Source organism: Lasioglossum baleicum, chromosome 4 (genome assembly GCF_051020765.1).
Source record: "Lasioglossum baleicum chromosome 4, iyLasBale1, whole genome shotgun sequence".
In the NCBI taxonomy this organism is placed as follows: Eukaryota; Metazoa; Arthropoda; class Insecta; order Hymenoptera; family Halictidae; genus Lasioglossum; species Lasioglossum baleicum.
The window spans coordinates 7,053,843-7,079,100 of NC_134932.1; the positions used below are offsets into that span (position 1 = coordinate 7,053,843).

At 42.6% G+C, this 25,258-nt stretch overlaps 1 protein-coding gene across 7 annotated transcripts in view; it reads right to left on the reverse strand.

Moving 5' to 3' along the window:
• LOC143207827 (uncharacterized) overlaps nt 1-25,258 on the reverse strand; it is a 228,520-nt gene that overhangs the window by 43,507 nt on the left and 159,755 nt on the right. For 5 of the 7 annotated variants that reach the window (XM_076421648.1, XM_076421647.1, XM_076421646.1 and 2 more), the window contains exon 2: nt 18,996-19,112. The exons of the other annotated variants lie outside the window; for them this stretch is intronic. The gene's annotated coding sequence lies outside the window, so the exon portion shown is untranslated. The remainder of the gene's footprint in view (nt 1-18,995; nt 19,113-25,258) is intronic. 7 annotated transcript variants of the gene reach the window in all.

Here is a 25,258-nt window from a genome sequence, read left to right on the forward strand (position 1 = left end):
CCTTTCGCCGTACCGTCGGCGATTTTTCCAAGGTTTCCCGCGACAAGGTTCCGTGGGTGGCAATTAGCCGGCCAGCCGGCCCCGACTAATTGATTCGTCGGCCGCTAATCTTCGCGGAGACGTCTCGGCTCCTTCTGAAAGCTGGCCACGAGACTTTAATCATTCCTTGCCCCTGCCAGCGAACTTCCAACAATTTCCAACCGCCCCTGGCCTACGCCAACTACCCCTCTACTCTCTCTCTCTCTACCTCTCACCCCATTCCTTGCGATATTAACTTAAGACGGGGAGACTTCCGCTTAACGCGGCGGGATTAGTACGCCGGCCACAATTTCGGTAATTAATATTCACGCGACGGGGTGAATTTACCTCTCGACTCGACCTCCCACCCCTGGCGATGTAGACGCGTTTATTGGTCGGCCGTGGGGACGACTCCTTCTTAATTTATTCTTTTTATGGATCCTCGCCGGGAATTGGTGGCGAGAGGAATGCTGATTTTACGCGATCGTCGTCTACCGGGTGCTCCAGATGATCGCGATCCTCTAAAGCAGGGATGAGCAACCCGCGGCCCGCCACACTTTCTCGTGCGGCCCTTCAAAGATTTTACATTTTCACTTTTAAAAATTCCTACAGTGTCCCGCTGTTCTACAAAAGACTGCGAGCTCTTCGTACGGCGCACTATGGGCCAAACCGACGAAATCTGTGTCAAAATCAAAGAACTTTCGATAGAAATGAGATAGGGCGATGAAATTTATTTTGAATGAAAGCTGAAACTTTGCAGAATATGGGATAATTATGGAGATTGTGGTACGAACGTTTTTTAATCTTGAAAGAATTCGTTAAACTTGCACAATTTCTAGAAAATTGTGGTTTTCCCAATACCACGCGCGGAAAAAATTTTTTTTTAACATGCGGCACATCATTTCCCGTCGATTTTTTCACGCTGATTTCAAATCTGGTTTCAAAATTTGTCTACGACCTCAGGATTTTGCTAGGAATCGATTTTTGTGAACACAACTTGTGAAATCATTTTTTCGCTGAAATGATTTGGTAACCCACTACATAGATTGAAGGAATATTGTATTCTCATATATAAAACACATTAGAAATAATCATGATGAAGTATTTGAACGTTTACTTAAAATCAGCGTGAATAAAATCTACGGGAAACGATGTGTCGCATGTTAAAAAAAAATTTTTTCCGCGCGTGGTGTTGGAAAAACCACAATTTTCTAGACATTGTGCAAGTTTAATGAATTCTTCCAAGGTTAACAAACGTTTGTACCACAATCTCCATAATTATCCCATATTCTGCAAAGTGTCAGCTTTTATTTAAAAAAAATTTCATCGCTCTATCTCATTTCTATCGAAAGTTCTTTGATTTTGACACAGATTTCGTCGGTTTGGCCCATAGTGCGGCGTTACTTACGAAGCCTCGGCCGATCGTCTTTTTACAAACCCACTTGGAGGCGCCATGCTAAAAAGAATATATAACTTAAAAGAAAGAAAGTCTATTTCTTTCTTACATCATATTTTTCTGTCTTTGAACTCGTAGCTTCCCTGTGGAAATATCCAAGAGGATGCATCGCGCATTGAATAAAATACTTTTGGAGGCTGTTGCTGAAATAAATACTGGTCTCGACCATATCGATATTGTGCTACGCAAACCCGTTCCGAACGCGAAAAATTTTAATTAACGACAGAACTGTCAATGCTGCTTTTCGGGGACTCGAGTGACGCAATATACCCAGGTGTTTTAATTGCACGTCACCGGCCGACATGAGCGACGAGCAAGCAATTAATCGAATCGCCGGGCAGTTAGGCGTGGAAGAAATCCCGGTCGTTCTCTACACGGCGATCATTCTTGATCCGGTGACCCTCCGCGCCGAGGACTTCGAGCGTCCCTTAAACGGCTCCGATTGAAAATAATTAATTACGATTGGCATGCGACGCCTTGATTGAGCAGCGCGTATCACATGCGACGGCCACCGGGTGTCTTGCCCGGCATTCCGTGTCCTTGAATGGCGCGATAATTTATGCGGTGCCATTAGCTTCTTCGCTGCTTGGTGCCCGACGTTCGTAAATGAGCTTTTACATTAAAACGGCTTCTCCTGCAGTCTTTTATCCCCTCCCCACACCGTTTCGCGGGGTCCAAAACAGCAAATTCGTTCTCTTTATTTCGAGTTTATGCATTTCACCGGGGCGGCATCAATTTTTACGGTCTCCGTGCTATTCGCACGAGAGATTGTTCTGAGGAATACATTTGGAACGTATTTCACTCGCTAATGATCCATATGCCGAAGGAATGAGAACAACCCATTTTGACATATCAAGTGTTTAGTATGTTACTTGAACAAATCATTTGCGCTGTCTGGAATTCTATCTAGAATCTAGAACAATGCAATTCTCAGCGTAAAGTCTACAATCTCCAATTTATATTTATAAAACTATCATGTCTTCCAAGGAAAATGTTAGTATTAACCCTTATACGATCCTCAGGGTAGAGATTCACCCATTTACTATTTTCACATACTGTATAATCATTGATACCTTTATGTCGATGTTGCGAGATGTATTTCTTTAAAATGTAACGTTACAGATGGAACATAATTTGTTGATTTCACGTGTAGAGCAAACACGGGTGAATTATTATCCTAGTCTCTTTTATGCAACTATTCTTGAGGAGTATTTTTCAGTGATTACGTTCGATACCATTTTTAATTATGAATAAAGTACAGAATTATATTTAATGAATTGTATAATTCCCAGTTGCAAGTTTCTTTCCAGTCCGGAAGAGGGTTCCTAAGAGGAAAAGAAAATAGATCTTCTGTACAGTTAGACACATCGCCAAAATTCAAGTAAGATTAAGCTCCCCCGGTGTACAGACCGAAGGGAACTGGGGGAATGAGCTAAGAACTCGATCTCCCCAAGCAACGAATATATTTCATCCCCTAACCGCGTCATGTAAGAAGACCCGGTTACATCATCGATCACAATTCGGTCCATTTTCACGCACATAATTTTCTAAACACCATATCTTCGTATTCCCCAGGCTGCATGATTTATTAGCAGCTATCCGAACTTCCGAGGGAGCCGACCCTCCCGAGTTCATTCGAACGGCGCAAGGTCATTCGAGAATTCGACGGTTCGAATTCTCGCTATCTCGATCGTGTTCGACCTGGAATGCTCCTCGTCAGAATGCCATCAGAATCCGTATCGTGCTCGTTGCACCGGTAAACGTATCCGACTATTACAGCTGCAACGCGCTAGGTGACTGCTGCTATCGCCTAACGTTTTCGAGCGACGGAATCGCGCTACTTTCGCCGACGATTCCATTAAGGAGGAACTAAGTTACGTGCATCCGCGCGACACTCTTGCACGCAGACTAATTACTAATTATTCCGCGAGTCAACGAACGGACAGGATGCGATGGGAGCTTGGTGGAAGGGGCAAGGTGAATCTAGGGAGCCGAGGTAGACGTCGAAGGTGCTTCGACGACCACCTTCGTGCCGTGCTCGCCAAGCTCGCCGTTAATGTACGAATCCACTTAGCCGCGTCCCGCCCTGTCTGATTAGATTAATTTTAAGGAGGCCCGACCTGCCGGTTTGCACTTGTTCCTGTCAACGACTACTGTGTTTATGGCTGCAACCCTGCACTCGAACGATTCTTATGCGCGAGACGCATCCACGAGCTTTCGGCTCGTTCTTCGCATCAAAATCCACCGATCAAAATCCACAAATATTGTCACTCTTGTTATTGTTACACTGTCGTTTATAATGTCTATCAGGCAAACCAGATTTTCCCCTTTTTCACAGGGATGTGAAGGGATCATCATCCCTTCTTCAGACTTCGATTATCGATTTTGAAGAAATAAATAAGAACTACATGACCCATAAAAATGACAGGTTGTAAATTTGTTTATTTATGATGACTAGACTGCGGATCTTTACGCAAAATAAGAATGTTTTGCATTGATTTTGGGAAGCAGGACTAAAATAAGCATTGATTTCGTCCTTTAATGACTTTACTGCATTAAAACAACATTGATAATATTCTTAAATTGTGTTCTAATTTTTTACAGCTTTATTAACAATTTTTTACTAGATTTATTCACCCAGCTAATTTCTTGATAAATGCATAAAAATCCGCAGTCTAATGATGACTGAAGGTTCTCTGCACACATATCAAGATAAAAATCGTTAATAATCTTTTCTAAACCAGCCTGAATTCTGGCGTTCTCGAATGGAACGATTAATCGCGAAGTGGAGCTAAAAGAAACCGATTTTTTCGACAACAGCACCGACAAGACCAAGAAGTACCTGCGAGCCTGCAGGTTCGGTGCACCGTCGAACGGCATTAGGGGCACAGTTTTAATCCGAACCGGGCGTCGTGGGCGTCGAGATCCTGTCGTTACGTGGCACGTTCGTGTTCCACGAGTCAGCCCACGTGTCCGCCATTTACCATTTACCGTGCAAGCACCGAACGAACGGCCAGCTTCCTTAGGAAAATTGGCGCCGGCTATAAAGACTCCGCCATCCGGGAATCGCTATTGTAATTCGCGCCAGAGCCCAGCTGCCGCGTTTCTATTTCACGGCGAAATCAATTTTTGAAACGTGACACACACCCCTTCTGCCGCCCGGCATATTGTTTCTTATCGCGAGACGTGTCTGCTGCCCACGGAATTTCGTAGCCGAGCTACCGATCGGCCGAAATGTCGAGTTTCCATCGACTTCACGGAATAATAGTTACGTTCAAATTGTTCAGAGTTGTTTAATAATCTAACCGTGGTCTGCGTCCATTAAATGTAGCTTTATAGAAATTGTTTAGAATTGTGTAATTCATTTCAAACGATGTTCGCATTCCTCCTTCAATAATTTCTATTGGCTGATATAATGATATTTTTCAATTTCTTTTAATCTGTCCACTGGTCCACTCGTTAATAGGGTTTTCGATCATTGTGCTGTACCAAAAGAAAGCATAGAAATTTTCTTTTACATTTCAATCTTAAATGAAACTATTAGATGACGCTATTGAGGGTGACTTGTTAGTTCACAATGGAAATTGCTGTTGCTGTTGAAAGTTCCATTAAAAAGTGTTTAGCCATGTACCATAGATTTTTCAAAATTATGCAATAATCACCGGTCGGTAATGTGTCAAGTTGCACTCCCTGATTTTTGGCATAGATCACGAATTTTTATACAAAATATCAATTGCAAGTATCATTTGTATTTTCTTCCTTCAATGATTTCTTAGGTCAAAAAATTTTTATCATAACTGTATGATCATCTGCAGTCTAATGATTATTTAAAAATGTTCTAATGTCTTTACAGTTCGATACTCCACGTGCATCTTTCGTACAGATGCGTAAAATCTTAATGATAAGAAATGAGAAAAGATTTTGGCGAAGTTAGTACCGACTGTCACTATTAAGTCCCATGAACGTACTAATTTGCTCAGCTGTTGTGTCTAATGTAACTGTAATGGCCTTAATGTTCCTTGGTTCGACGGCCACGTAGGACGGCCCGTATCGATCTAGCCGATCTAGTCGAGACGGACCGGTAACTTTCCGTCTGGCCGGTAATAATCGCCGGTAGTATATCTATTTCCATGGTAATTCTCGGCTGGCGCGATAACACCGGACACACTTGGCCTGGGAGAGTACAGCGAATATTACGCGTACGAATTGCAATTTCAGATATATCTCCGCGCTCCATTGCACGCGCCGCCGCGCCGTCAGGTGAACGGGCCACCGGAGTCTCTGAATTAATTGGTCCGTGAACGCCGACGCAATCCGATTCAGTACTTTTGAAAAACCGGGACGTGTGCTCGTCTGTTTCGCGGATTAAATACTCAAGTGTGCTCTAGTCTATTCTATACGTTATAATAATGAACTTCTAAAGGAGCTACTTTTGTGCCAGAGTAGAAGTAAATAGAGATGTATCGTTCATTCAGAAGAAAAGTCACATTAGTAGAAGAAAAGGAAATTTTTTACAGGAGAGCCACTCAAAAATTACCTAAACTTGCCAATTTTTTAATTGTATACGACCAACTTAGAAATGGGAAATAATTTGTTGTTATTTAGATACTGGGTTAATTATATAATGTACCTTAGTTATAAATAGACTGCGGATCTTTATGCAAAATAAACATTTTCCAATTGTATTACCACAAACCAGAGTGACATAGAAATTAATTTTCTCTCTTGATATGTTTAATAGGTTGAAAATCATTTAAAGGTATTTTTAAATTCATCTAATGTTTTTGATATTTTAAATTACACCTATCCAACTTTGTCATAAATGCATAAAATTCCCTGTCTAGTTATGAAAAAAAGCACACCACAATTTATATATTTATTATTATTAGACTGCGGATCTTTATGCAAAATAAAAATGTTCTTCATTGATTGTGGGAAGCAGGAATAATATAAAAATTGATTTCATCCCTTAATCGCTCCATTGCATTAAAAACAACATTGCAATGTTCTTAATGTTTTCTAATCCTTTACTGTTTTATATTTCATTCTGCCAATTTCTTCATAAATGCATAAAAATCCGCAGTCTAATTATTATACTTGTTTTAGAAATATATTCCGAGTTTTGTCGCTTTTCTTATGAACGAACGATATCTGGCGATAGCGTGTGAAAGCATGGCACCAATCAATGGCGAACTGCACCAATCAAGGCACAAAACAATTGAGAAATAAAAATTCAATGAAGCACTACAAAATATTGAATATTCAGTCCTATCATTTTGTCCCACTAATTCTCTTGAAAAATTAACATTTTCCTAGATAGATTCATGCGGAATATTTTAGTTTTACCAACCGAGCCAAATAAACGAGGCCGCTGCGGTGTAAACCGACGTATATGCTAGAAAATTAATTGATCTACTAAATAAAAATTAGCAAATTGATAGGGTGTCCTATCGTTTTATCCACGACTTCAGTAAAGCGCTGGAATATTCCGAGTTCTCTCGAAATGGTTTTCCGGTCTCAGGTCGCTCGAGCCTCCCCCGGCTACCACTTAACGAGCAGCGATTTTCGCGACAAAGGAACGGTCTGGAAATCAACGACGTTGTTCCGGGGAACGAGTGCAAACGAATCGTCGCGACCGTAACATGCCAACGCTTCGATTTTCCGTCACGCTCTGCTCCCAGAGGCCCAGTCGGTCCCCTAGTGCTTTTCCCCGACCGTAATTAGTAACCATTTTAGCCGGCCTCCGCGCCGAACACGACCAGGCGATGAATCGCCGTGTAATTCGGAAGGCATGCGACGCCAAACGTTCGCGATTCACGACGTACCGTGTTCTTGCATTCGGTTCATAAAGTACACCGCGCGTGTGCACGCCCACTGTTTATTCGCCGACACGACCGTCGAGCAGTTTCTCTCTCGCTGTTCGAACCCGCGCAGAATAGGACACTAATTTCACCTCGCCGGTATGCTGAGATGGCTTCGAAACGGCCAACTGTCTACGGGCATTTCCCTGTCCGAGAACGGAGGTCGGGTACGCTTTGACCCGGCCAGAAGCTTCGTTGAATCGAACTCGAGTGCTCGGTAAATGTGCCATTTGCAAAAATTATTTTTCACTCCAGTACTGTTTATAATTCAAATTGAGTAGTATATAATTCGGCCCTTCATAGAATTCAATTAATCACTCAACAGGTTAGGCCCTAAACCTAAACTGTTGAGTGTCAAGTGTCCGACTTTGATTTTGATAATTTTTTGAGATGATGGTATATGGATCCCTAATTATGTATGAAAAATATTAGGTGTAGTTACTCAATAGTTTTGAAGACATAAACAATTAAAGTTTCATACCTTGTTAATAAATTTTTTAATGTTTTCGGCGCAACGGTTCGATCGTTTATTACGAATTATAAAGCAACCTTGCTAATTGTCAAACAAAAATCAACGTTTCGATCCCAGTTTGGATCTTTTTCCAGATTTATTTGAATCGCGTCTGTAAATTAAATATGTTGTTGTAATTTTGGAAATATTTGAATATTTCATAGCTTGTTGTTGTGTAAGCAGGTTGCGTGAAACTTTAATTGTTTATACCTTTAAAACTATTGAGTAATCACACCTAATATTTTGCAGACATAATTAGGGATATCATCATCTCACAAAAAATTATCAAAATCGAAGTCGGACACTTGGAGTCCTTTCCTTGTAAGTTATATTGTAACCCTTCCCGACGAGGATTCTTTGAAATACGAAGAATCTGTTCCTCATAAAGTTGATTTAACCCTTATGTAGCCAACCAAAATGCGTAGATTATTTAAAACCTTTCATATTTAACATATTTGCACAAATTCTCATCTCAAGACTATAAATTAATATATTAGCGAGCAAAGAATAGACATTCAGAGATAGTTTGTAATATTTGTAGAGAAACATCAACAAGTTGTTGAAAGAAATACAGCAAATGGGTACCCGGTTGGCTACACAAGGATTAAAGCGTAAAACAAAAATGAGCGAAACATATCTCAGGTTCTTTTATGCAACTATTTCCGAAGAGCGTACGACGGTTAAGCAGGAAATAAATTTTACCACGATGCTGCAAACCATTTGAAAATATCGTGGTGTTGAATTTATGTACGGCACTGCGGTATTTCCGGGTACAGAATTAATCCTAGGAGTGCCGTGAGTAGGGGCAATGGGACAAAGAGGGTTGCTCGAGCTCACAAATCAGAAAACTTTAAATTACAGCTACTCCGGTTGCAATAAAAAATGTGGACAAAGTTATTTATTGTCCGAGCGACCCTTATGTCTACAATGTAGTCCGACAACTCATGGTCGAAGGATTAAACGAACCTAAGCATTGTTAACTGCAGAGCCGTGGGGATTAAAAGAGGTGCGGAAATACTTCCTGCCACTTATTAGAAGATAAATCAAATCAATTAGTAGTTGTGAAAACTCTTTGCAATTTTTAGTAAAATGTAACAAAGTTAGCTTCCAGGTTAAAAATTCGTGCTGCTACCCCTTTGCACTCGGCCGTTCTAGAGGGAATTTTTATTTGGTCCCAGTACTAATACAAAAATTTTCTGCAAGGTTTCTCCGACGAGTGATACATTCACGAGATCCCTGCAAACATTCTCTGTTGCGCAGGTTCCATAAAAATCATTCACCCTTGAAAAACGACTGGCGGCTAGGAAAAAAGAGGAAGAACTGATTGCGGTACGCAACTTTACCTTTGCAGAAGGCACACCCCGTGCCATTCTCGCCTGCAGCATGAATTTCGTGGCGGTCCGTATTATGCTCGGGCAATAGGTAGCCCAGACGTTCGCGGCCAGTAATATTTAAAAAGGCGAAAAGATAAAATGGCCCCGGTGGTAGAAAGAATTCAATTACAGCTGGCGGATCAAAGGGAAATGTGGCCAGGCTCGCGCGCGCTCGCGCACGGGGTTGCCATATGCGAGAGAGAGAGAGGATCCTTTCCGCGTCTGTAGCGCCTTAATTAACGGCGATGAGCAAGGAATCATAGAAAGAGAGAGGACAAGCCGAGCAAAAGAGAAGGAATGACCTCGCCGGTATTCATTAGTCCGTTAGTCTCGCGGGAAGCACTTTTGTATCGGGGCAAACAAAATATTTGCCGCGTGCGCGTGCCTTTATCGAGTCTAAGTGTTCCGTTCCGCCGCGAAATAGATTTCTTTTCTTCGTTTCGCCGTCTTTCTTTTTCCGTTCCATTCGGTTCCGCCCAACGGTTACGTGGGAGTAACGGGAATTCCATATTTGTGTCAAGAGGCGATCAATACCTTCGGGTCATGTTGTTTCCGTGCTCGCCGGAGAATAACAAGAATACTGGATGCACTACGGGCCTGTTAATATTCAGCGTTCGGTGGATACATAAAGAGAGCGGGGGGGCAGACTCGAGTCGATGGAATTTCACGGCGAGTAGCTGCTGCTTCAGCTGTTACACTCTTGTTCCACTGTAGACTTCCGACTGATCGATTGCGCGGAATCGAATCAAGCGCAACTGAACAGCGTTCTTGGATATTGTTTTTCGAAATTTCCTGTTCGAATTGTATGAACGAAGCCGTGCATCGCCCGTTCAATCGAACCTCTTCGCCTTGATCGCTTCGACGCCGATGCCACTCCATTCGGACATGTTTATGACTCCACGATGACGCTTAAGAGACAACGATATCGTAAACGCTCAATGAAAGCTGACGCAACAGATGCTTGCGCAGAGTGCTCGTCGTGTCTCTCTTTTCACAATGCAATAGGTGACCTTGGTTTTTTTAACGTTGCAGAATTGCATACACTTGTTTTGTGTGAATGATTCATTCACCCATGGAGATACATACTTGAAAACTTGATATTAAGTGTGCAAATAAGTTCTTTCCCCTTCTTTTTTCCAAATTCAACATTTTATTACATTTTATATACGTGTCTGACGACTCCCAATCTTTCTGCCAATTCTTCTTACGTCTGGGTCGGATTTTCGTCGAGCAATTTCTCTAACTCACCGTCATCGAACTTTCTCGGTGCACCTGAACGATCGTCGTCTTCCAAATTAAAATTTCCGACTTTCAATCTTTGGTGACACCTTTTGCACGTTCTGTAAGATACAGCGTTCTCTTCCAGTGTCGCACAAACTATTTCAGTAGCTTCAACAGCTTATTTCCTAAGCTGGAATGCAAAGAGTAAGCAGTGACGCAAATGATGTTTCTCGCACGCCATATTGCTTGACATTGTTGCATAGGACCGGAAACTCTTAGAGCGTCCATCACGACTCTTCTTAAAACTAGAAGAACGCTCTATCAGATGTCACTAAAATCGGGAAGTAATTCGAATTCAGCCAGAAGTTATGATCGTAGAAAATATTTCTCCGAAACGGATAGACTTTTAAAAAAATTTTTTTTTTAATAATGCATTGTCATCCAGTTCTGAGCCATGTAACCGATTTCATGTCTCTAGCTCATCAGGAAGTTAGTTTAAAATCAATTGCAAAATTTGCCACCGAACAGACAAACAGAAAAACAGACAAACAAGAAAGCGAGCTGATAAAAACGTGGTAAAAAGGGGAAGGAACTTATTTGCACACCTAATATGTACATACTTAAACACTCGTCGAAGGTATGAAAGATCTTGTATGGCAAGAGGTCAAGAAATTTTTTGTTCAGCTAGAAAGCTAGAAACCACTCTACTGTAGGAGGGTTGATCAAGGTCAGCCGGATTCAAAGCCGCCGCACGTCGAATGGCCAATAGTCCACGCGACACCCTGTCGTGATCTAATTCACGGTTGCATAAATTCTGACCGGAAAAGAAACTGCGTTTGTTCGCGGATCCCCCGTTCAGGTGCCACGTCAGCTTCAAACGGGATTAATATCACCCTTAACACAGTAGGTATTGTATTCCCCGTGAGAGGAGCAGCAGTTCTTCAACGCTACTCTTCACAGTTACTTCCTGTCTTTTGAAATCTGCTTTATGAATAAACGGACCGGTCGCCCGGTCTGTCTCTCTCTCTCTCTCTCTCTGTCCTTCTCTTGCTCCTTTCTCTGGAGCAACCACCCTCCCTCTGGATCTCTGTTGCTCTTGGACACTGGCCTGGCCCGTGTCCCTCGTAACTCTTGGTCGCTCGGAGGTTGGCCGAGAGTATGTACCTCGGGCCAATATGTATCACAAGGCGGCTTCTATGCGGGACAACGTTGTAATTCACCGGGACTCGTGTTTCATCGCTGCGCGGTAGGGTGTACTCGCGTATAAAGTGGCCGCAGGATACCAAGGTGGATGCTGGATGGATGGATAGAGGACGGACTACCTATTCGACCCTTACCAACCCGTAAAATACAGTGGGCTGCATAACTTCGACGCCACCCACATTCCCGAATGTTTCGGACCTGCGAGACTACGTATACAGCCCCTGATAAAAAAAAATTGGACCACTGACAATCTTGGTCGTTTTTTTATATTAAATCTTTTCAGCAGCATCTTTAGCTGTGAACGAGATTTGATTGAAAATTCGACGGATAAAATTATCAGACTACGAATTTTTCTGTGAAATGAAAAGTGTCCAAGTGGGTTGTAACGAACAGACAATTTATAATAAAGACAATTTTCTTCCCATATTAGGCAACATTCCTCTACAGGTTTTCATCCTCAATCTCAGCCTCCAAACGGCATTTTCCTAAAGCGGGCACTAAACGATCAATATTATCGTCAATATATGAGCCGTTATTTTGAAAGTGGAATAAGTCCATATTTTCATATTGGCAAAGGTTAATCAATTCGGGTGATGTTTTTAACACTATAATTCTGTTAAACTTTAAAATGCAATAATGATTATTAAAATTGTAAAAAAAAAACGATTATTTGATTTTTATTGTACAATCTCGTAAACATTGCTTCGTCTGTGGGTAATATTGCGCAATATTGGCTCAGTTCTATCTTCACAGTCGCAAAGTGAACATTGAATTTTCAAGTATGACTACAAAGAGGAAAAAGAGGAAGAAAGAACATTCATTTTAAAATGTATCGTTGTGTATCAGAGCTTTACGGAATATCAAGAGTAAAGTGTATAGGTCAGGAAGAACCAAGTCATCAAATAATGTACCATCTAGTCGCAGAAATTTTCGAAAATCAGTTGGTTCACTTATACTTAGATCACTTGACAAATTTCCATGAGTGTACTCATTTCTTTTTTTAAACCATTCCTTCACCCATCTGCGCTACATTTTCTCCTTCTTTTTTAAAGCTATAACTAATGCAATGGCCACACAACTTGCATTCTTTTTATTCCACATATTAACTGCAGTGTCATCAGTCGTGCACTAACTTACGGGGTATATAATATTGTCTCGTGTGGGTGAGCCAGCAATATTGTCGTGCGATATATTGTGCCATATATTGACGATAATATTGACCGCTTAATAAATGTTGATCGAAGTCGGAGGACGTCTCATTAGTTTGAATTTGCAGCGGTTCCCAGAGCGTGCCGACAAGTGTTCGTAGACTTGACGGGCGGCGAACAACAGAGGCAGAAGGGAACGAAGGGTTAATTCGGAGTACGAAAAATAGAGAACGCGTGAAAATGTCTCGAAAACCAGTCTGTGGACCGAGTGTGCCGCACCGGGAGCGTTATTAGCGGTTCAAAGTCACACGAAGCGAAGGTCTCTTGGGGGTGGGGGGCGCAGACAAATGTTTACAACCCTGACAACGGGGGAATGACGAAAACAGGGGTAGAAGGAAAGAAGACGAGAGAGACTCGCGAGAGACGGTCCCTAAAGGTGCGTCGTTAACCGCGCGAAGAGCAGCTTAATCTGACCACAGTCTGTTTCATTAGCGGTCGCGTCGTTGTTAATCCCGAACCGGGATGTGGAAGAGAGAAACAGAGAGAGAGAGAGAGAGAGGGGAGGTCGGCAAGTTGATGCTGCAGAGAAACACAACAGTTTTAGGGGGTCCTCAGAGTGTGAGGAGAGGCGAGAGGGACTCGTGGCAAAAGGACAGACGGTATCGCGGCTCAACGGGGAAACAAAGCTCCCTCTATATCAGTTTGTGTTACCTGAGATGAAATTGCTTCAGTCGTTCGGGGCGCGGCTAACCGAACCGGCTGGATAAAACGAGAAAATAAATTTCACCTGTTCAAGTTCGGCGAAGTGCGACCTTATACCACGCTCTCTGCTCTCTTCCTGCAGACTATTTACAACAGATACACCCCTGACCGTCTGAGACGCGGCTTATTACCCCCGGTAATAAGCTGATCATCTTGAGTGAAAACCTCCATTATCGTTTAACGATGACAATTTTATTACGGACGCGTTATCCGCAATTTTCAGCGCAATCTGCAATCTCTCCACTCGCGGATCCGTTAATCGAGTCTCGAAGATCGAAAATCGGTTGGCTAACTTTTTAGCCCGGCGTTGGTAAGGGGGGTGGGGTGGGGTCTCACAGACCCCAGGAAAAAATATATTGTATTATAAAAATAAATACCTTTTTCATAAATATAAGATTTGGCATTGCTTAAATTTTTATTATTCAAAAAATACTTAACAACTGTCACGCATTGTTACAATCAATCTAAAATCCCTGGAGTCTGTGATACCTCACCTAACTAACGCCGGGTTAACAACACCGTGGTTCGCCAAGCGTGACCAGTGGAACACACTGTAGTGATTTTTCGTTTAATTTACATCTCTGGGAGATGATGACGCACCGTTCTTTCAGTTCTTAGCTCGGACGACAGTCCAGAGGATTTTCTATAGTCAAACATTTTCCCCGGCAGACTTTCCCAAAGTGTACAAGCTGCGGCCGGACAAGTAAAACGGTGTTTGTATATCGAGTAAACAGGTTTTGGCTGGACTTCCGAGTAGCAGTATCAGGGCTGACACCGGTTTCACTTCGAAACTTACTAAAAAGCAATTCTCCTGCCGTCGGGATTCGCGCGTTCAGGAGATGGTGGCGAGAGAAGGAGAGAGAGAGACAGGGAGACGGTAAGAGAGGGGTGGTTTTCTGACCAACTGTGTAGTCGCGTAACTTATGCAGTGACGAACGAGGCCAGAGTCCGCGGGACTGGGCACAGTTTCAAATTCTTGCCACCGTTCCTTAGACGAAATTTAAGCCAAGGGAACGACCGGAGAGTTTGTAACAGATGTGCCGCTTAGTTTGCGCCCGCCTCAAGACCCGCCCGCTCCCCTGCCTTAGGTGCGGTTTGCAAGAATCGCGACGATTCTTCCCAACGACTCTTTTCCCCGCTCGTAAAATAAATCCCAAGGAGAAAGCGCGGGACGAACATGGGCAAATTTATATTGTGCACGCGCCCGGTAAGCGTTCGCGGATTTAATTTTCCTTTAATAAGCACCGGACGTTCCGCGAACTGTGCCACTTACGGAACATTGGTTCAACATGCAGGATACTGAGATCTACTCGATTATCGTTTCTTCAATAAGAATACACAAATCGCTTTAGTACCGGTACTCATTCCTAATTACTATACTGCGGATTTTATGCATTTATAACAAAAATGGGCACGTACAATTTAAAACAGTGGAGGTATTAAGAAGATTTAACGACATCAGTGTATTCGTTTCACTTTAATAAGATAATTAAAAGAAGATTGAAATTTTTATTTGACTCCTGTGTCTTCCAATCAATGCCAACATTTTTTATTTTGCATAAAGATCCGCAGTCTACTAATTACGCTCCGTCTATTAAAAGCAAGATCATTTGTAAACCAATCATAGCAAAAATCTCGAGGAGAAATCATATCTTAGTTACGACGCTTTCCTATTAGGGTGGTCCGTCACGATTAATGTTTATAATCGGTCCACTTCTGCGAGGTATATTTCCAGTTTACAATATTCTTTAGTTGAAAATCATATAGAACAATATTTTTAAATTATTCTTCATTACTGCAACTCATTTTTCTTCCACCAAGTTTGCACTTCGTGCAATCGTAAACAGCATTGCAATTTATGGTGGAAACTTGAAAACAATGAAAATTTAGTGGCAGAAATTCATAACGCGTAAAATAGCTTGCTGCCAGCCGGTTGTGTTTATCTGTTGTGTTAATGTGATTTCTCAAAAAGGACGTCCAAGCAGGGGAATAAAAAATGTCTCGCGAACACTTTGCTCTGTCTATCTCGTCGCAATGCGTCTTCCAGAAAGAAAAGGAACGTAGCCGAGATATTTCCGTGGAAAAAAAAGCGGAGGATAAGGTATTATCGCGAGACATTCGTTTCGTAGGACGGTCGAGGTCGGTGTGGTCATCCTTTCACCTCGCGTAATTGAGAATACAGAAGTTATTAAACTGTCTGAAAGGCGAAAGAGGCTCGCGCGGTCCTATTTCACCGAGAGCAGCGCGACTGATTGTCCCTTATACGACAGATAAACGTAAATTTATCGTGCCAGTTTCGGCCGGGAGTTGGATTTGCGGTTCTTCGCACCTATATTATCAGAGCAGCCGGTCGATCTTTAGCTGCGTCCCTCACGGAAATTTATCGTGTCGGGCCCATGCGACAGTTGGATTTGTGGGTTTCAGCGAAACGGTTAGCTTCGCCTCGTTTTCTCATCCGGAGACGGTTAACGGGGAAGATTCGCTACGGATCTTCCTGCATAATGCGTTTATATAATTCTCTTTATAAATTGATCAGCGATTATTGAGCGGGTAGTCTCCTGACCTTTTACCTCGAAACGACGTCTTTTTAACCCTTACCACTTGAATAGAGACACAATAGAGAATTGAGGCACCACTAAAAATTGCTGTACCATTATTTAACCCTTGTGTAGTCAACCAAAATGTGTAGATTATTTAAAACTTTTCTGTATTATAAATTAATATGTTAGCGAGTAAAGAAGAAAGTCATTCAGAGAAATTTTGTAATATTTTTTAGAGGAATATTAATAAATTGTTGAAAGAAATACCCGGAAAGAGTAACCGGTTGATTATACAAGGGTTAGAACATTGCTCCCATTATACAATTTATACATCAATCGTGTAAAAGACTATCGTTGAATCTTTCTCCGTTTCACGATCGGGCTTCGAGATCAAAAAATTCAACAAATCGCTCTCTACATCAACGATTCTACTTTTTCGAATGTAGCTCGACGTCGGACAGCGTGCGACAACAGCTGTTTAATGATTCATATATTATGATACATAAAATGCCACATGTCTCGAGCTTCTCAATGAACGTTCAACCTCTGGCCAAGCCTTTAAATAGTTATTAGTCCCTTGCACTCACAGCTGTCCTAACTGCAGAACCTATAAAGAACAAAAAGTAAAATTTTGCAGGCTCTAAACACGTCGAGATTGTGTCAACAGCAAGAGGTGCCACCAAGGGGAACGAATCTGATGTGATCAATACGATGACATTCGACCCCGAAGAGTTAATAAAAATATTCTTTCTCTATAAACGTGATCGATCTCCGAAACATCTCCGTGTCACGTGCTTCGGAAGTTGCATCGGCATTCAGCGCGGGTATGAAAGCATAAATTCGTGCTCGCCGAAAATCGACCGCTTCGGCGCATTCGTCGCAGCCCTCTAAATATGTCGAAGTTGTCTGAGCGTGTTGGCAAAAGGAGGGTGGGACGGAGCGAGATACGGCCGAGCACATCCGTGAAAGGAACACAACAGGGAGCCGTCTTCGAGACCGCGAAGTTCGAAACTGTGTCGATTCCCGTAATGCATTCATTCGGTCCGCCACGTGTCACGCGTGTCGGACAGCTGTGCGAGGTGTTCGGTGCAGAACGGGGGTTGGAGGGGTGTCTTGTTATGCAAGACCGTCCTGCATCGGGGGTGTTGGCTTGCACACGTAGAGGTTCGATGCGTCGGTAGATACCGCGGCGTCCGACCCATTTTCCAACAATGCCCGACCCGTTTATTATTAGATGCGCAGACTGAGATACAAGCCTGTCGGCCGAGCCGCCTCGGAATAAAGAGGACACGCGAGCCATTCGTATCGCGTTCAACGTTTGCTGTTTGCTAGCTACCTAGCTCTCTCTTTCTTGCTTCCCTGCTCTGCAAAACAGAGAGCCGCAGATGCAACGGATCGTGTTCTACCCGGCTGACTGCGTGATTTCAATGATTCAGGAACAAGCTGGCGCGGAGCAATGCGCGGGACCAGTAGCTATTCATTTTCCGATTCGATTCGCGATTAGAACGTGCCTCGAGTCTCCACGCCACGCGGACCAGACCGGTTGAAGGGATCTCTCAAGCAACCAACCGCCATTGTCGCTCGCGAATCTTTGGAACGCTCGAGACTGTGACTTCCTTCCTTCCTTCCTGCCTTCCTTCCTACCTCGCACCCTTCGTTCGGGTTTTCGCCGCGCGAGAGATCCTTTGATAACCACGCTATTCACAGTGGACTAGTTACGAAAGTTGGTTATCGGTCTCCGGTCTTCATGGGTCACCGGTTCGAAAGCCAGGAATCGATACGAGAATTTTGAACTGCGTAGACTTTCACGTCGGCCGGACGGGTGGGTGTTGCCGTTTGATAGGGGCTCTGCTTGTCAGCGCCAGTGTGCCAGAGATTGAGTGCTTCGGGAAGAATTGCGACCTTATAGTCCTGTTACTGGCCCCTGAACGAACGAGGGTCAGCTCGAAAGGTTGACTTGACCCGTCTGCGGAATAGAGGGTTGGATCTTTCCTTTCGATCTATCGTTTCACTGAACGCACCAGCGCTTTACTGGATAATCCACCATCGAAGTGAAAAGGAAATCTTCGAAGACGATCTTCACTAAATGTTTTGACTGTGTTTCACGTTTAATTTGCATCGAATCCGCATTCCAATTTCCCCCCGTTTACTATTTCACGCCGACCACAACTGCCGCAAAAATGACGCAGAGCAATCGATCGTCGATGGAATATAAACGAAATCTGATCACGTCCAGGATTCCAGTGTGCAAGAAATTACGCAACCCGAATTGAAACGTTACTTGGCCGAGATTCCAATAAGACAGAAACGGAATCCCAGCTAAACAACAACGGAATACCAGCGGAATTCCGACGCGATGAATTACAGTGGACCAATGGGGGATTCATATTCCGGCGAAAGTTCAATCAGCCAGAAGCGGAATTCCGAGTGAACGTCAAAGGAATCTTAACCGAAATTCCCTGCAGTAAATTACTCGATTCCGATGGGAGCTGATAGCCGGGCAGAAGACTTCCGTCTTGGTTCGTGAGACTTTTTAAACGCTCCGCGGATCCGGAACAACCGAGCGAAGAAAGATAATGGCGGAAGTCGCGGCAGCAGTGGAACCGGTTGAAAATTCCTCGGCAAAATCGCGTGAGCGCACTTGCGTGCATTATGCATCCGGGAGAGGGTGCAGAAGCACAACTTCGCAGCTGCGCATTGGCGGATTCGCGAGGACGTGTTTACCGAGGATGGATTCGGAGGACTAGGGGGTGGAGACGGGGTAAGTCGTCGGCAAACACGTTCGTTCAACGGAAAAGTATGTCATAAGCGAAATTCCGTTTGAGTTTGTTAGGCGTCCTCCTGCTGGCAGATGCCTCCTTACGGGCGGAAATTCTTAAAATGCTCGGTACGTTCTACTCACCCCACGACAAACCCGTGTACACCTGTGCTCTACAGCTCTCTCTCTCCCTTCTCACTCCTCTATTGCTCTACGTCTTTGGATTCCGCCTCTCGCCGAGATTCCACCGACGCCCGCTACCTGAAACAAACGGGAACGCGGTTAACCAACGGTTGAAATATCGCCTTTTGATACTTTCGCGGATCCCGGATGAAAACGGGGATGAAACTCGCCCCCGGGTTTTCAAGCGGGAGCTCTGGTTATCCGGCCTGTTTCAGATTCCTGAGGTTCCGCGGGTTCGAAGTTTTACGGCCGCGTCTAAGACTTTGAGAACATTCCCTCTTTTCAGCGTCGTTACTCGTGGTTACTCGTTTCTCAGGAATTACCAGGTGCACGAATTAGTCTCTCACCCTTACGATTATCTCCTCGACACTGGAACGAGATATAACTCCTTTCTTCATTCGATTTCGCCCCATCCAATGCAAATGTTTCATTAAAGTTAAAACATCCGGGACGGAGAGTTCTTCCCCGTAAAAAATAAATTTATTTGTGTGTAACGTTCGACTTCTTATTAAACTTCAAGGGCAGATATTACCGCTAGCCAGCAAATGTTTCATTAAAGTCGGAATAGTCCGGTTGCGACGGTTCTCTTGGAAGGAAGAAATTTGCTTGCGTCTTTAAAATCTGACTTCTTATTAAACTTAGGAGCTGATCTCTCCCTCTCCAAGCAAATGTTACTGGAATTAGAATTCCCTTCTCGGAAGTTTTCCCTTCGAAGAAGAAACGAGAATGCCTTGGAACCCGCGCGAAAGTGAATTGTGCACTTACAATTTTTAAGCGGAACTTTTATTTACCACTGTTCGTAAAAATACGGTCACAGTTTATGAAGATTTCCCGGCATGGACTTCGCACAAGGTGTAAAACGCAATTTCAACAGCCCTGCCGGTTGGTATCCTCACGATCTCGACCAGCAAATCACCTAAAGTCCGAGGAAGCAGTGTCGGAGCTCGATGGAGAGGGAGAGCAGGAAGGGAGAAAGAGAGAAGGCTCTCCGAGCCGAATCTCGAGGTTCGAAGAACCCGGGAACGAGAGCAACCCCCCGCAGTCCACTCGACGAAACAATTGCCTCCAATTTCGCCATCGAACGAATCCACGTCGTCATAGATCACGGCCAGACAAATGCAATATAGAGTGTCGAGCGGACGGCCGGGAGGGTCCGAAGAGGAGATGAAGAAGGATCCTCCCGGTGCTGGAATCCTCGCGGGGCCTCTTGCACCACGCCGAAGATCGGCGTCGCTCGTCGAGCCACGTGTTCAACGAGCTGGCTAATCGAAACCGCTTCCCGAGCTAACCACTTAACTCGAGAGAAAGAGAGACGCAAACAGAACGAAAGAGAGAGAGAGAGAGAAAGACCTAGGCGAGAGAGGATGCCCATCATCTGCCCTCGTTTTCTCAGTTCCCGCTCATCCACGCCTACCTTCGGCTATTATTCTTCCGCAAGGATCGACCATCGAGTGTCCCATCGACGACGTGGTTGCATTCTGATCGTCCATGTTGCCTCCACGCGGACAAAAGACACAAATTTTCGGGACACTCTTTTCGACTACTCCGCTCTGTTCAACTCTCACCCGTTTTTCATTTTTATTGTAGTACTTTTATACTGTAGTATTTTTATACTGTATCAGGTGTACAAATAAATTTTGTCCGCCAAACTGAAGATTCCATAATTATTTATAGTACGGTGTAAATCAGGCCTGGCCAACCCAAATGATTTCACGAGCCACTTTGATGACGCGTAACGTTACAGCGGACTGCACTTTAGTTGACATGCTCTTAAAAAATGTAATACAAATACGAAATGAATAAAACTTGATTGTTATACTATGATTCAATATAATTAACTCTCGAGTCTTAATTAATAAGACATTCGTTTATCCTTTTTTTTCATTTAATTTTTGTAAATCTATATTTATGTTCGATGTTGCACATCTTTTGTTAGCTGTTTTTTTTAACTCATTGTCAATTTCATCTCCGAAAAAAATGTTTCACAAACATACGTTGTGTTCCAAAAGCACTTGCGACTCGTTGTGCAAAATATCTTTACACTTTACCTACCGGAAGCCTATTAATAGGATTTTCAGTAATTGTGCTGCACCGAAAGAAAGCATTGAAATTTTCTTCTACATTGCAATCTTGAATGAAACTATTAGATGACTTTATTGAGGGTGACTTGTTAGTTCAAAATGAAAATTGCTGTTGCTATTGAACGTTCCAGTAAAAAGTGTTCAGGCATGTACCATGGATTTTTCAAAATTATGCAATAATCACCGGTCGGTAATGTGTTAAGTTGTGTGTGGAATATCTCTCGGATGTAATATAAGTATTGTAAAAATTAAGTTTTTATGTGGACGCAAAAATTTTTGTTTCATTTCATTGTTGCACTGTAACTCAATTATATCAAAGATATCAAAGATAGAACTGGAGTTCGTAGTCGCACTTGCGCATTACAACAATGACACATACAAATTTTCATTTATTTAATACATTTTGTACACATGCAACGAGAAACAAAAGTTCCAATAGAAATGTGAAATCGCCTGGCGGGCCGCTTGTTGGCCAGGCCTGGTGTAAATGCATAGAAACTCGTGGAGATTATAGCTTATTTTAACACTAGAACTACCGAACCAGTCAAAATGACTGGTTCCAGATGTTTTCTTTTAGAAATATGTATTAATATTATAAATATGTTTTTCTGAGAAATTTTTTTAGTGAACTCTTTTACTGAAGCACATATTTAAACAAATCTCAAACGAAATCTAAACAACTGCAATTTTGTCATTAATATAAGGCAATATATGCCAATTGCGTTTAGTGCTCGGTAATTCTAGTGTCAATGGAATGCGTCGGTTTCGTAAAAACAGCGAAGTTATGTTCGACTCGCAAAGAGTCAGTGTAGCTACGAACGGCGAGCAATCGGTGCAAGATAAATTCTCGCCGCGGAAAAAACCGCTGAAAAAGGAACAATGGGAAAGGTTTTCGTAGAATTTGAACGGGAGAATATCGAATGGTTCGTCCATTCGTTTCCATTCGGTGGGAATAAATTTCGGTCGACGAGCGGCAACGGGCTGCGCGCCGAGTCACGCGAATATTTCCAAACGCTCGTCACGCGTTCCCGCGAGTGATTAATTAAAGGAACGCCGGAGGAAGTCCGATTCGGCAGAAAAAACGGGTCACCACACCCTGTCTTCCCGGGGCTGGAACTTGAAAATTCATCGGGCCGTGACTGCGACCGGTTGCACGCTTCGATGAGAATTGTATCGGGGGAGACAAGGGGCCTCCTTTTCTTTTTTTATCAAGCCGGCGTGGCAGAGGTAGGAGGGATGAATTTAATGGAGGCGTTGCCCACCTCCGCGACCCGTCCCTTTTCCTGCGTTCCTTCAATTTCCGACATTTTCAAGAATCCGAGAGGGTCGGAGGCATAATTGCAGCAGCGTAACGAGGTCGAGCGACACTTGTGCCTGTTTTCCTGTTTAATGATTACGCCCTCGCCGATAGATCGCGCGATCCCGCGAGCACCTCCTGCATTATGCGTTCGGCCACGTCGTTACGCGGATTGTAATGATTGTATCTTAATGCGGAATCCGGAAAATGGAACGGAAGAATTATTATTTTCGAGAACTTCCTCCGTGCAATGGACAATTTATTTCAGTGTACTTGGATAGTCGAAGACTGTCGACGCACCTGGCTTTGTTTGAGTATAATGTTCCGAAGCAATTTTTAAGCATCGTTCAGGCAAAACTGTCGGGACTGAGAGTCGCGTGACAATGTAACACCCTCTTGCATCGTTTTTTTTTTTCACCCGGTTGATGGATTATTACGTAAAGTGATGTATTGCGAACAGCAAAATGATAAATTGCAAAGAAAGGATAACACTCTGCTCGAGCTCCGCTCGCGAGCACCAACAAACATTAGTTTCTAAAAAAAAGGCGAACGCTTTTTTCTTCTCTCTTTTGCACTAGATTTGTGTAGTGATTGCGTGAGCGATCAAGCGTACCGATAGCCATTTAGCGAGTTCAAATTCACGCTATATAATTCTTCTCCTCGAAATAGCACAATGAAACGAGCACAAGTCACGTAGACGGTATTTTTAGTCGAAATATTAGATTCTCTGTAAATTAATGATTAAAACTTGGTTTACCACTGAAAGTTACTATTTTACATCACTTTACAAAAATAGGAATGTGTATTCGTACACCATTTAACAACTAATAACTTTTTTATAATTGTACCAAACGACCTGATTTTTTAGAATCAATTAGAAGCATTGGTTTACGAAATGATGTGCAAAAAAGATTTTCCAAAAATTATAATTTGCAAGCTTATACATGCAAAAATAAAAGAGGCATATTTCAAAACTTTTTTATTTGGGTGCTTAATGAAAATTTAAAATATGTATATGTTTTGTAGATACATATGTTAGTTATACGCATGCTGAAAATTTCATCGAAATCGATTAACATACACACGAGGTACAAGCAGTTAAAAGTGGTGAAAATCGTGCTTCACACGACTTTTGATCAGTTTCTGCTTAAAATCCACAGAATCGTACATCTTTCGATGCGTGTCGCTTTTTCCTGCGTCGACCATTTTCGATGAAATTTTCAGTACGTGTATAACCAACACAGATCTACAAAACATGTATTTTAAATTTTCTTTGAGGGGCCAAATAAAAAAGTTTTTTAGAAATGCCTTTTTTAATTTTCGCCAAATTCTTTTCTGCGTATCATTTCGTAAACCAACGCTTCTAATTGATTATAAAAAAAATCAGGTCGTTCAGTACAATTATAAAAAGGTTATTCTGTTTTAAAGGGCGTACGAATACTTTCTACACCCACTGTATACCCAAACAAATAACAACTTCGTGAGACGACGTATCTCAGAATTTGCACAATTAATTTTCCATTACCTTCTTCGCATGGTTTTTAGGTGTAAAGAAATGGTTTAGGTCAATTTTAGAGCTCCTCAGATGTAGCGTCAGGGTAGACAAGTGATCTTTGCTAGAGAAATGCGAGATATTACCGGCATGAGTTCAGATGTTCAGCCTTTAGTCATCGACTACCGTCCGCGAGGTAGCTGTGCGCCGCCGTGTGGCTCGTCTTATCGTGCCGATCCAAGTTTTCGATCAATGCCACTCAGCCGGACTCCTGGGCTCGTTCGCGTCCGTAACGTGTTAATTCAAAACGTGTTCGCGTGTCACGCTCTCGTGACACGTAATCTGATAGGACACATCTATTTACTCGGTTGCTTATCCGGCCGGTTAAACGGCACCGCCGAGTGGTGAAAGCCAAACACCGCTAATTTTCCCGGCGACCGAGGATTATTGTGCGAGCACGTGTCCAAGTTACTTACACGGAAGGTAGGGATGGGGTCGAGTTCGATACGTGTGTCCGCGAATCCAAGTCAATTCTCTAATACGAAAGTACTGTTCCACTTTTCTGATATACGATCGCTACTCGTCGACTTTGATCAAACTTTGCGAGATTTCACGAATGTGATCCTCATCCGTTTTTCCTGTCTGAAGATGTAGTACGTCTTGTATGTAGCGATGAGATCAAGTACCTCGCAACCAGGTTCGAACTTTGATCGATTGAATTCGAACTGAGCACATTTACTAATACTTTGGTAAATGTAATACTGGCAAGCATACTCGAATCTTGTTCGAACAGATTCGAAACTTTGATGAATATCGTACCAGAAATTCTCTGATTTTTCTAATCATTTAATGTATAATTTAATTCAACATGTATAATTATAATTTGATAATCTATCGGATGTATAGATAAGATTGGAATAAATTAGTAATTTTATTATGGAATTTAAAAGGAAGATTTATCGGAAAAAATTTAGGGAAAATTTTAAATTATAATATAAATTAGTAATTTTATTGTGGAATTTAAAAGGAAGATTTAAAATTAGCCATCCATCTACGCAGATGTCCATAAATCGGTAAAATAGGAAATTATGAATTTGGTTATCCCTTGACAATGAAATAACAATTACAAATAATACGATACCCAGCTCACCGACTGCTGTGGTAGAAGTGGAAAATTATCTAAACTCACAATATTTAAATCGCAAAGAAGACCCGTTATTATTCTATCAAAAATTGCACGTGAATATGTTTGTATAATGGCCACTTGTGTACCTTCAGAAAGAGTGTTTTCAAAAACAGGAAATATCACGTATATAAAGAAAGAGATAGGCTAAAACCAAGTATTGTAAATGAA